Source organism: Lissotriton helveticus, chromosome 5_1 (assembly GCF_964261635.1).
Source record: "Lissotriton helveticus chromosome 5_1, aLisHel1.1, whole genome shotgun sequence".
In the NCBI taxonomy this organism is placed as follows: Eukaryota; Metazoa; Chordata; class Amphibia; order Caudata; family Salamandridae; genus Lissotriton; species Lissotriton helveticus.
Window position 1 is genome coordinate 2,044,261,125 of NC_136065.1, and position 12,528 is coordinate 2,044,273,652.

Genomic DNA, 12,528 nt, shown 5'->3' on the forward strand with positions numbered 1-12,528 from the left:
CACTATGCCTCAAGGTGCACTTCTGCAGTGGTGCGGGACGCTTCCATTTGTTCACACTATGCTTCAAGGGGCGCTTCTGGAGTGGTGCGCAATGATTCCCTTCTCCAAGGTCTGTGGAGGCTACAGTGCTCACACTATACTTCGGCGTGCATTTCTGCAGAGGTGTGCAATGATTCCCTTCTACAGTGCTCCCACTATGCCTCAGGGTGCGCTTCTGCAGAGGTGTGCAACGCTTCCCTTCTACAGTGCTCACACTATGCCTCAGGGTGCGCTTCTGCAGAGGTGTGCAATGATTCCCTTCAACAGTGCTCACACTATACCTCGGCGTGCATTTCTGCAGAGGTGTGCAACGCTTCCCTTCTACAGCTCTCACACTATACCTCGGCGTGCATTTCTGCAGAGGTGTGCAACGCTTCCCTTCTACAGTGCTCACACTATACCTCGGCGTGCATTTCTGCAGAGGTGTGCAACGCTTCCCTTCTACAGTGCTCCCACTATGCCTCAGGGTGCGCTTCTGCAGAGGTGTGCAACGCTTCCCTTCTACAGCGCTCACACTATACCTCGGCGTGCATTTCTGCAGAGGTGTGCAATGATTCGCTTCTACAGTGCTCACACTATGCCTCGGGTGCATTTCTGCAGAGGTGTGCAATGATTCCCTTCTACAGTGCTCACACTATGCCTCAGGGTGCGCTTCTGCAGAGGTGTGCAACGCTTCCCTTCTACAGTGCTCACACTATACCTCGGCGTGCATTTCTGCAGAGGTGTGCAACGCTTCCCTTCTACAATGCTCACACTATACCTCGGCGTGCATTTCTGCAGAGGTGTGCAATGATTCCCTTCTACAGTGCTCACACTATGCCTCAGGGTGCGCTTCTGCAGAGGTGTGCAATGATTCCCTTCTACAGTGCCCCAACTATGCCTCAGGGTGCGCTTCTGCAGAGGTGTGCAACGCTTCCCTTCTACAGTGCTCACACTATGCCTCAGGGTGCGCTTCTGCAGAGGTGTGCAATGATTCCCTTCTACAGTGCTCACACTATGCCTCAGGGTGCGCTTCTGCAGAGGTGTGCAACGCTTCCCTTCTACAGTGCTCACACTAGACCTCGGCGTGCATTTCTGCAGAGGTGTGCAATGATTCCCTTCTACAGTGCTCACACTATGCCTCAGGGTGCGCTTCTGCAGAGGTGTGCAATGATTCCCTTCTACAGTGCCCCAACTATGCCTCAGGGTGCGCTTCTGCAGAGGTGTGCAACGCTTCCCTTCTACAGTGCTCACACTATGCCTCAGGGTGCGCTTCTGCAGAGGTGTGCAACGCTTCCCTTCTACAGTGCTCACACTATGCCTCAGGGTGCGCTTCTGCAGAGGTGTGCAACGCTTCCCTTCTACAGTGCTCACACTATACCTCGGCGTGCATTTCTGCAGAGGTGTGCAATGATTCCCTTCTACAGTGCTCCCACTATGCCTCAGGGTGCGCTTCTGCAGAGGTGTGCAACGCTTCCCTTCTACAGTGCTCACACTATACCTCGGCGTGCATTTCTGCAGAGGTGTGCAACGATTCCCTTCTACAGTGCTCACACTATACCTCGGCGTGCATTTCTGCAGAGGTGTGCAACGCTTCCCTTCTACAGTGCTCACACTATACCTCGGCGTGCATTTCTGCAGAGGTGTGCAACGCTTCCCTTCTACAGTGCTCACACTATACCTCGGCGTGCATTTCTGCAGAGGTGTGCAACGCTTCCCTTCTACAGTGCTCACACTATACCTCGGCGTGCATTTCTGCAGAGGTGTGCAACGCTTCCCTTCTACAGTGCTCACACTATACCTCGGCGTGCATTTCTGCAGAGGTGTGCAACGCTTCCCTTCTACAGTGCTCACACTATACCTCGGCGTGCATTTCTGCAGAGGTGTGCAACGCTTCCCTTCTACAGTGCTCACACTATACCTCGGCGTGCATTTCTGCAGAGGTGTGCAACGCTTCCCTTCTACAGTGCTCACACTATACCTCGGCGTGCATTTCTGCAGAGGTGTGCAACGCTTTTCTTCTACAGTGCTCACACTATACCTCGGCGTGCATTTCTGCAGAGGTGTGCAACGCTTCCCTTCTACAGTGCTCACACTATGCCTCGGGTTTATTTCTGCAGAGGTGTGCAATGATTCCCTTCTACAGTGCTCCCACTATGCCTCGGGTGCATTTCTGCAGAGGTGTGCAATGATTCCCTTCTACAGTGCTCACACTATACCTCGGCGTGCATTTCTGCAGAGGTGTGCAACGCTTCCCTTCTACAGTGCTCACACTATACCTCGGCGTGCATTTCTGCAGAGGTGTGCAACGCTTCCCTTCTACAGTGCTCACACTATGCCTCGGGTTTATTTCTGCAGAGGTGTGCAATGATTCCCTTCTACAGTGCTCCCACTATGCCTCGGGTGCATTTCTGCAGAGGTGTGCAATGATTCCCTTCTACAGTGCTCCCACTATGCCTCAGGGTGCGCTTCTGCAGAGGTGTGCAACGCTTCCCTTCTACAGTGCTCCCACTATGCCTCAGGGTGCGCTTCTGCAGAGGTGTGCAATGATTCCCTTCTACAGTGCTCCCACTATGCCTCGGGTGCATTTCTGCAGAGGTGTGCAATGATTCCCTTCTACAGTGCTCACACTATACCTCGGCGTGCATTTCTGCAGAGGTGTGCAACGCTTCCCTTCTACAGTGCTCACACTATACCTCGGCGTGCATTTCTGCAGAGGTGTGCAACGCTTCCCTTCTACAGTGCTCACACTATGCCTCGGGTGCATTTCTGCAGAGGTGTGCAATGATTCCCTTCTACAGTGCTCCCACTATGCCTCAGGCTGCGCTTCTGCAGAGGTGTGCAACGCTTCCCTTCTACAGTGCTCCCACTATGCCTCAGGGTGCGCTTCTGCAGAGGTGTGCAACGCTTCCCTTCTACAGTGCTCACACTAGACCTCGGCGTGCATTTCTGCAGAGGTGTGCAACGCTTCCCTTCTACAGTGCTCACACTATACCTCGGCGTGCATTTCTGCAGAGGTGTGCAATGATTCCCTTCTACAGTGCTCCCACTATGCCTCAGGGTGCGCTTCTGCAGAGGTGTGCAACGTTTCCCTTCTACAGTGCTCCCACTATGACTCAGGGTGCGCTTCTGCAGAGGTGTGCAACGCTTCCCTTCTACAGTGCTCACACTATACCTCGGCGTGCATTTCTGCAGAGGTGTGCAACGCTTCCCTTCTACAGTGCTCACACTATACCTCGGCGTGCATTTCTGCAGAGGTGTGCAATGATTCCCTTCTACAGTGCTCCCACTATGCCTCAGGGTGCGCTTCTGCAGAGGTGTGCAACGCTTCCCTTCTACAGTGCTCCCACTATGCCTCAGGGTGCGCTTCTGCAGAGGTGTGCAACGCTTCCCTTCTACAGTGCTCCCACTATGCCTCAGGGTGCGCTTCTGCAGAGGTGTGCACCGCTTCCCTTCTACAGTGCTCCCACTATGCCTCAGGGTGCGCTTCTGCAGAGGTGTGCAACGCTTCCCTTCTACAGTGCTCCCACTATGCCTCAGGGTGCGCTTCTGCAGAGGTGTGCAACGCTTCCCTTCTACAGTGCTCCCACTATGCCTCAGGGTGCGCTTCTGCAGAGGTGTGCAACGCTTCCCTTCTACAGTGCTCCCACTATGCCTCAGGGTGCGCTTCTGCAGAGGTGTGCAACGCTTCCCTTCTACAGTGCTCACACTATACCTCGGCGTGCATTTCTGCAGAGGTGTGCAACGCTTCCCTTCTACAGTGCTCACACTATACCTCGGCGTGCATTTCTGCAGAGGTGTGCAACGCTTCCCTTCTACAGTGCTCACACTATACCTCGGCGTGCATTTCTGCAGAGGTGTGCAATGATTCCCTTCTACAGTGCTCCCACTATGCCTCAGGGTGCGCTTCTGCAGAGGTGTGCAACGCTTCCCTTCTACAGTGCTCCCACTATGCCTCAGGGTGCGCTTCTGCAGAGGTGTGCAACGCTTCCCTTCTACAGTGCTCCCACTATGCCTCAGGGTGCGCTTCTGCAGAGGTGTGCAACGCTTCCCTTCTACAGTGCTCACACTATGCCTCGGGTGCATTTCTGCAGAGGTGTGCAATGATTCCCTTCTACAGTGCTCCCACTATGCCTCAGGGTGCGCTTCTGCAGAGGTGTGCAACGCTTCCCTTCTACAGTGCTCACACTATACCTCGGCGTGCATTTCTGCAGAGGTGTGCAATGATTCCCTTCTACAGTGCTCCCACTATGCCTCAGGGTGCGCTTCTGCAGAGGTGTGCAACGCTTCCCTTCTACAGTGCTCACACTATACCTCGGCGTGCATTTCTGCAGAGGTGTGCAACGCTTCCCTTCTACAGTGCTCACACTATGCCTCGGGTGTATTTCTGCAGAGGTGTACAATGATTCCCTTCTACAGTGCTCCCACTATGCCTCAGGGTGCGCTTCTGCAGAGGTGTGCAACGCTTCCCTTCTACAGTGCTCACACTATACCTCGGCGTGCATTTCTGCAGAGGTGTGCAACGCTTCCCTTCTACAGTGCTCACACTATGCCTCGGGTGCATTTCTGCAGAGGTGTGCAATGATTCCCTTCTACAGTGCTCCCACTATGCCTCAGGGTGCGCTTCTGCAGAGGTGTGCAACGCTTCCCTTCTACAGTGCTCACACTATACCTCGGCGTGCATTTCTGCAGAGGTGTGCAACGCTTCCCTTCTACAGTGCTCACACTATACCTCGGCGTGCATTTCTGCAGAGGTGTGCAATGATTCCCTTCTACAGTGCTCCCACTATGCCTCAGGGTGCGCTTCTGCAGAGGTGTGCAACGCTTCCCTTCTACAGTGCTCCCACTATGCCTCAGGGTGCGCTTCTGCAGAGGTGTGCAACGCTTCCCTTCTACAGTGCTCACACTATGCCTCAGGTGCATTTCTGCAGAGGTGTGCAATGATTCCCTTCTACAGTGCTCCCACTATGCCTCAGGGTGCGCTTCTGCAGAGGTGTGCAACGCTTCCCTTCTACAGTGCTCCCACTATGCCTCAGGGTGCGCTTCTGCAGAGGTGTGCAACGCTTCCCTTCTACAGTGCTCCCACTATACCTCAGGGTGCGCTTCTGCAGAGGTGTGCAACGCTTCCCTTCTACAGTGCTCACACTATACCTCGGCGTGCATTTCTGCAGAGGTGTGCAATGATTCCCTTCTACAGTGCTCCCACTATGCCTCAGGGTGCGCTTCTGCAGAGGTGTGCAACGCTTCCCTTCTACAGTGCTCACACTATACCTAGGCGTGCATTTCTGCAGAGGTGTGCAACGCTTCCCTTCTACAGTGCTCACACTATGCCTCGGGTGCATTTCTGCAGAGGTGTGCAATGATTCCCTTCTACAGTGCTCCCACTATGCCTCAGGGTGCGCTTCTGCAGAGGTGTGCAACGCTTCCCTTCTACAGTGCTCACACTATACCTCGGCGTGCATTTCTGCAGAGGTGTGCAACGCTTCCCTTCTACAGTGCTCACACTATACCTCGGCGTGCATTTCTGCAACGCTTCTCTTCTACAGTGCTCACACTATACCTCGGCGTGCATTTCTGCAGAGGTGTGCAACGCTTCTCTTCTACAGTGCTCACACTATACCTCGGCGTGCATTTCTGCAACGCTTCTCTTCTACAGTGCTCACACTATACCTCGGCGTGCATTTCTGCAGAGGTGTGCAACGCTTCCCTTCTACAGTGCTCACACTATACCTCGGCGTGCATTTCTGCAACGCTTCTCTTCTACAGTGCTCACACTATACCTCGGCGTGCATTTCTGCAGAGGTGTGCAACGCTTCCCTTCTACAGTGCTCACACTATAGCTCGGCGTGCATTTCTGCAGAGGTGTGCAATGATTCCCTTCTACAGTGCTCCCACTATGCCTCAGGGTGCGCTTCTGCAGAGGTGTGCAACGCTTCCCTTCTACAGTGCTCACACTATACCTCGGGTGCATTTCTGCAGAGGTGTGCAACGCTTCCCTTCTACAGTGCTCACACTATGCCTCGGCGTGCATTTCTGCAGAGGTGTGCAACGCTTCCCTTCTACAGTGCTCCCACTATGCCTCGGGTGCATTTCTGCAGAGGTGTGCAATGATTCCCTTCTACAGTGCTCCCACTATGCCTCAGGGTGCGCTTCTGCAGAGGTGTGCAACGCTTCCCTTCTACAGTGCTCACACTATACCTCGGGTGCATTTCTGCAGAGGTGTGCAACGCTTCCCTTCTACAGTGCTCCCACTATGCCTCGGCGTGCATTTCTGCAGAGGTGTGCAACGCTTCCCTTCTACAGTGCTCACACTATGCCTCAGGGTGCGCTTCTGCAGAGGTGTGCAACGCTTCCCTTCTACAGTGCTCACACTATGCCTCGGCGTGCATTTCTGCAGAGGTGTGCAACGCTTCCCTTCTACAGTGCTCACACTATGCCTCAGGGTGCGCTTCTGCAGAGGTGTGCAACGCTTCCCTTCTACAGTGCTCCCACTATGCCTCAGGGTGCGCTTCTGCAGAGGTGTGCACCGCTTCCCTTCTACAGTGCTCACACTATACCTCGGCGTGCATTTCTGCAGAGGTGTGCAACGCTTCCCTTCTACAGTGCTCCCACTATGCCTCAGGGTGCGCTTCTGCAGAGGTGTGCAACGATTCCCTTCTACGGTGCTCCCACTATGCCTCGGGTGCATTTCTGCAGAGGTGTGCAACGCTTCCCTTCTACAGTGCTCCCACTATGCCTCAGGGTGCGCTTCTGCAGAGGTGTGCAACGCTTCCCTTCTACAGTGCTCACACTATACCTCGGCGTGCATTTCTGCAGAGGTGTGCAATGATTCCCTTCTCCTAGGCCTGTGGAGGTTGCTGTGATCACACTATGCCTTGGGGTACATTTCGGCAGTGGTGCGGTATGTGACACTTCCCTTCTCCAAGGCCTGTGGCAGCTGCACCGCTTCCCTTCTCAGTGCTCCCACTATGCCTCGGGTGCATTTCTGCAGAGGTGTGCAATGATTCCCTTCTACAGTGCTCCCACTATGCCTCAGGGTGCGCTTCTGCAGAGGTGTGCAACGCTTCCCTTCTACAGTGCTCCCACTATGCCTCAGGGTGCGCTTCTGCAGAGGTGTGCAATGATTCCCTTCTACAGTGCTCCCACTATGCCTCGGGTGCATTTCTGCAGAGGTGTGCAATGATTCCCTTCTACAGTGCTCACACTATACCTCGGCGTGCATTTCTGCAGAGGTGTGCAACGCTTCCCTTCTACAGTGCTCACACTATACCTCGGCGTGCATTTCTGCAGAGGTGTGCAACGCTTCCCTTCTACAGTGCTCACACTATGCCTCGGGTGCATTTCTGCAGAGGTGTGCAATGATTCCCTTCTACAGTGCTCCCACTATGCCTCAGGCTGCGCTTCTGCAGAGGTGTGCAACGCTTCCCTTCTACAGTGCTCCCACTATGCCTCAGGGTGCGCTTCTGCAGAGGTGTGCAACGCTTCCCTTCTACAGTGCTCACACTAGACCTCGGCGTGCATTTCTGCAGAGGTGTGCAACGCTTCCCTTCTACAGTGCTCACACTATACCTCGGCGTGCATTTCTGCAGAGGTGTGCAATGATTCCCTTCTACAGTGCTCCCACTATGCCTCAGGGTGCGCTTCTGCAGAGGTGTGCAACGTTTCCCTTCTACAGTGCTCCCACTATGACTCAGGGTGCGCTTCTGCAGAGGTGTGCAACGCTTCCCTTCTACAGTGCTCACACTATACCTCGGCGTGCATTTCTGCAGAGGTGTGCAACGCTTCCCTTCTACAGTGCTCACACTATACCTCGGCGTGCATTTCTGCAGAGGTGTGCAATGATTCCCTTCTACAGTGCTCCCACTATGCCTCAGGGTGCGCTTCTGCAGAGGTGTGCAACGCTTCCCTTCTACAGTGCTCCCACTATGCCTCAGGGTGCGCTTCTGCAGAGGTGTGCAACGCTTCCCTTCTACAGTGCTCCCACTATGCCTCAGGGTGCGCTTCTGCAGAGGTGTGCACCGCTTCCCTTCTACAGTGCTCCCACTATGCCTCAGGGTGCGCTTCTGCAGAGGTGTGCAACGCTTCCCTTCTACAGTGCTCCCACTATGCCTCAGGGTGCGCTTCTGCAGAGGTGTGCAACGCTTCCCTTCTACAGTGCTCCCACTATGCCTCAGGGTGCGCTTCTGCAGAGGTGTGCAACGCTTCCCTTCTACAGTGCTCCCACTATGCCTCAGGGTGCGCTTCTGCAGAGGTGTGCAACGCTTCCCTTCTACAGTGCTCACACTATACCTCGGCGTGCATTTCTGCAGAGGTGTGCAACGCTTCCCTTCTACAGTGCTCACACTATACCTCGGCGTGCATTTCTGCAGAGGTGTGCAACGCTTCCCTTCTACAGTGCTCACACTATACCTCGGCGTGCATTTCTGCAGAGGTGTGCAATGATTCCCTTCTACAGTGCTCCCACTATGCCTCAGGGTGCGCTTCTGCAGAGGTGTGCAACGCTTCCCTTCTACAGTGCTCCCACTATGCCTCAGGGTGCGCTTCTGCAGAGGTGTGCAACGCTTCCCTTCTACAGTGCTCACACTATGCCTCGGGTGCATTTCTGCAGAGGTGTGCAATGATTCCCTTCTACAGTGCTCCCACTATGCCTCAGGGTGCGCTTCTGCAGAGGTGTGCAACGCTTCCCTTCTACAGTGCTCACACTATACCTCGGCGTGCATTTCTGCAGAGGTGTGCAATGATTCCCTTCTACAGTGCTCCCACTATGCCTCAGGGTGCGCTTCTGCAGAGGTGTGCAACGCTTCCCTTCTACAGTGCTCACACTATACCTCGGCGTGCATTTCTTTAGAGGTGTGCAACGCTTCCCTTCTACAGTGCTCACACTATGCCTCGGGTGTATTTCTGCAGAGGTGTACAATGATTCCCTTCTACAGTGCTCCCACTATGCCTCAGGGTGCGCTTCTGCAGAGGTGTGCAACGCTTCCCTTCTACAGTGCTCACACTATACCTCGGCGTGCATTTCTGCAGAGGTGTGCAACGCTTCCCTTCTACAGTGCTCACACTATGCCTCGGGTGCATTTCTGCAGAGGTGTGCAATGATTCCCTTCTACAGTGCTCCCACTATGCCTCAGGGTGCGCTTCTGCAGAGGTGTGCAACGCTTCCCTTCTACAGTGCTCACACTATACCTCGGCGTGCATTTCTGCAGAGGTGTGCAACGCTTCCCTTCTACAGTGCTCACACTATACCTCGGCGTGCATTTCTGCAGAGGTGTGCAATGATTCCCTTCTACAGTGCTCCCACTATGCCTCAGGGTGCGCTTCTGCAGAGGTGTGCAACGCTTCCCTTCTACAGTGCTCCCACTATGCCTCAGGGTGCGCTTCTGCAGAGGTGTGCAACGCTTCCCTTCTACAGTGCTCACACTATGCCTCAGGTGCATTTCTGCAGAGGTGTGCAATGATTCCCTTCTACAGTGCTCCCACAATGCTTGAGGGTGCGCTTCTGCAGAGGTGTGCAACGCTTCCCTTCTACAGTGCTCCCACTATGCCTCAGGGTGCGCTTCTGCAGAGGTGTGCAACGCTTCCCTTCTACAGTGCTCCCACTATACCTCAGGGTGCGCTTCTGCAGAGGTGTGCAACGCTTCCCTTCTACAGTGCTCACACTATACCTCGGCGTGCATTTCTGCAGAGGTGTGCAATGATTCCCTTCTACAGTGCTCCCACTATGCCTCAGGGTGCGCTTCTGCAGAGGTGTGCAACGCTTCCCTTCTACAGTGCTCACACTATACCTAGGCGTGCATTTCTGCAGAGGTGTGCAACGCTTCCCTTCTACAGTGCTCACACTATGCCTCGGGTGCATTTCTGCAGAGGTGTGCAATGATTCCCTTCTACAGTGCTCCCACTATGCCTCAGGGTGCGCTTCTGCAGAGGTGTGCAACGCTTCCCTTCTACAGTGCTCACACTATACCTCGGCGTGCATTTCTGCAGAGGTGTGCAACGCTTCCCTTCTACAGTGCTCACACTATACCTCGGCGTGCATTTCTGCAACGCTTCTCTTCTACAGTGCTCACACTATACCTCGGCGTGCATTTCTGCAGAGGTGTGCAACGCTTCTCTTCTACAGTGCTCACACTATACCTCGGCGTGCATTTCTGCAACGCTTCTCTTCTACAGTGCTCACACTATACCTCGGCGTGCATTTCTGCAGAGGTGTGCAACGCTTCCCTTCTACAGTGCTCACACTATACCTCGGCGTGCATTTCTGCAACGCTTCTCTTCTACAGTGCTCACACTATACCTCGGCGTGCATTTCTGCAGAGGTGTGCAACGCTTCCCTTCTACAGTGCTCACACTATAGCTCGGCGTGCATTTCTGCAGAGGTGTGCAATGATTCCCTTCTACAGTGCTCCCACTATGCCTCAGGGTGCGCTTCTGCAGAGGTGTGCAACGCTTCCCTTCTACAGTGCTCACACTATACCTCGGGTGCATTTCTGCAGAGGTGTGCAACGCTTCCCTTCTACAGTGCTCACACTATGCCTCGGCGTGCATTTCTGCAGAGGTGTGCAACGCTTCCCTTCTACAGTGCTCCCACTATGCCTCGGGTGCATTTCTGCAGAGGTGTGCAATGATTCCCTTCTACAGTGCTCCCACTATGCCTCAGGGTGCGCTTCTGCAGAGGTGTGCAACGCTTCCCTTCTACAGTGCTCACACTATACCTCGGGTGCATTTCTGCAGAGGTGTGCAACGCTTCCCTTCTACAGTGCTCCCACTATGCCTCGGCGTGCATTTCTGCAGAGGTGTGCAACGCTTCCCTTCTACAGTGCTCACACTATGCCTCAGGGTGCGCTTCTGCAGAGGTGTGCAACGCTTCCCTTCTACAGTGCTCACACTATGCCTCGGCGTGCATTTCTGCAGAGGTGTGCAACGCTTCCCTTCTACAGTGCTCACACTATGCCTCAGGGTGCGCTTCTGCAGAGGTGTGCAACGCTTCCCTTCTACAGTGCTCCCACTATGCCTCAGGGTGCGCTTCTGCAGAGGTGTGCACCGCTTCCCTTCTACAGTGCTCACACTATACCTCGGCGTGCATTTCTGCAGAGGTGTGCAACGCTTCCCTTCTACAGTGCTCCCACTATGCCTCAGGGTGCGCTTCTGCAGAGGTGTGCAACGATTCCCTTCTACAGTGCTCCCACTATGCCTCGGGTGCATTTCTGCAGAGGTGTGCAACGCTTCCCTTCTACAGTGCTCCCACTATGCCTCAGGGTGCGCTTCTGCAGAGGTGTGCAACGCTTCCCTTCTACAGTGCTCACACTATACCTCGGCGTGCATTTCTGCAGAGGTGTGCAATGATTCCCTTCTCCTAGGCCTGTGGAGGTTGCTGTGATCACACTATGCCTTGGGGTACATTTCGGCAGCGGTGCGGTATGTGACACTTCCCTTCTCCAAGGCCTGTGGCAGCTGCACCGCTTCCCTTCTCAGTGCTCACACTATGCCTCAGGGTGCGCTTCTGCAGAGGTGTGCAATGATTCCCTTCTCAATAAAGAAGGCCACGGATATGGCACTCATTACGTGCACGAGCCTGCCACTGCACAGCTGTCTGTAGCCCCCACTGGCACGGGCTGTAGTGTCTGCACAGCTGCGAGCATGACAAGTGAGGTCATGAGGGCGGCAGCCGTTGGCGCCATCTTCTCTCTTTCTTCCTGCTGTCGTGGGAAGCCTTTGAACGGCCCGAGAGGCTTTGATCAGCTGTGAAAGACTAAACAAGCGAAGAGGCCCCTCGCCCAGGTGAAACCTCCATAGGGTGTCTGGCTGTGCCGCTGCCCCGCCCTGCCACCACAGGAACGCATGCGTGTCAGACAGGCCTTTCACGACCGCGCCTGCAGGCCCAAGGTGCCCCCCACCCGCCCCGCAGGCGCTAGCTCCGCCTGCACCCCAGCTCCGGTGCGGGCTAGCGCCTGGACACCTGTTCGGCAGGAGCTAGCCCGCGCCTGGAGGTCCTGGGTGGCCTCCGGCAGGCGCTAGCACCCACATGCGAGGGCCCATCCACACCACCACACCGAGGGCCACCCACTACACCACACCGAGGGCCACCCACTACACCACACCGAGGGCCACCCCACACCGAGGGCCCACCCACACCACCACACGGAGGGCCCATCCACAACAGCACACCGAGGGCCCACCCACACCGAGGGCCTACCCACACCACCACACCAGGGGCCCATCCACACCACCACACCGAGGGCCCATCCACACCACCACACCACACCAAGGGCCCATCCACACCACCACACCACACCGAGGGCCCACCCACACCACCATACTGAGGGCCTACCCACACCACCACACCGGGGGCCCATCCACATCGAGGGCCTACCCACACCACCACACCGGGGGCCCATCCACACCAGCACACCGAGGGCCCATCCACACCATCACACCACACCGAGGGCCCACCCACACCACCATACCGAGGGCCTACCCACACCACCACACCGGGGGCCCATCCACACCACC

At 55.5% G+C, this 12,528-nt stretch overlaps 1 protein-coding gene across 2 annotated transcripts in view; it reads right to left on the bottom strand.

Moving 5' to 3' along the window:
* Positions 1–12,528, bottom strand: part of ATF6B (activating transcription factor 6 beta) — a 316,305-nt gene that overhangs the window by 46,020 nt on the left and 257,757 nt on the right. The window lies entirely within an intron of this gene.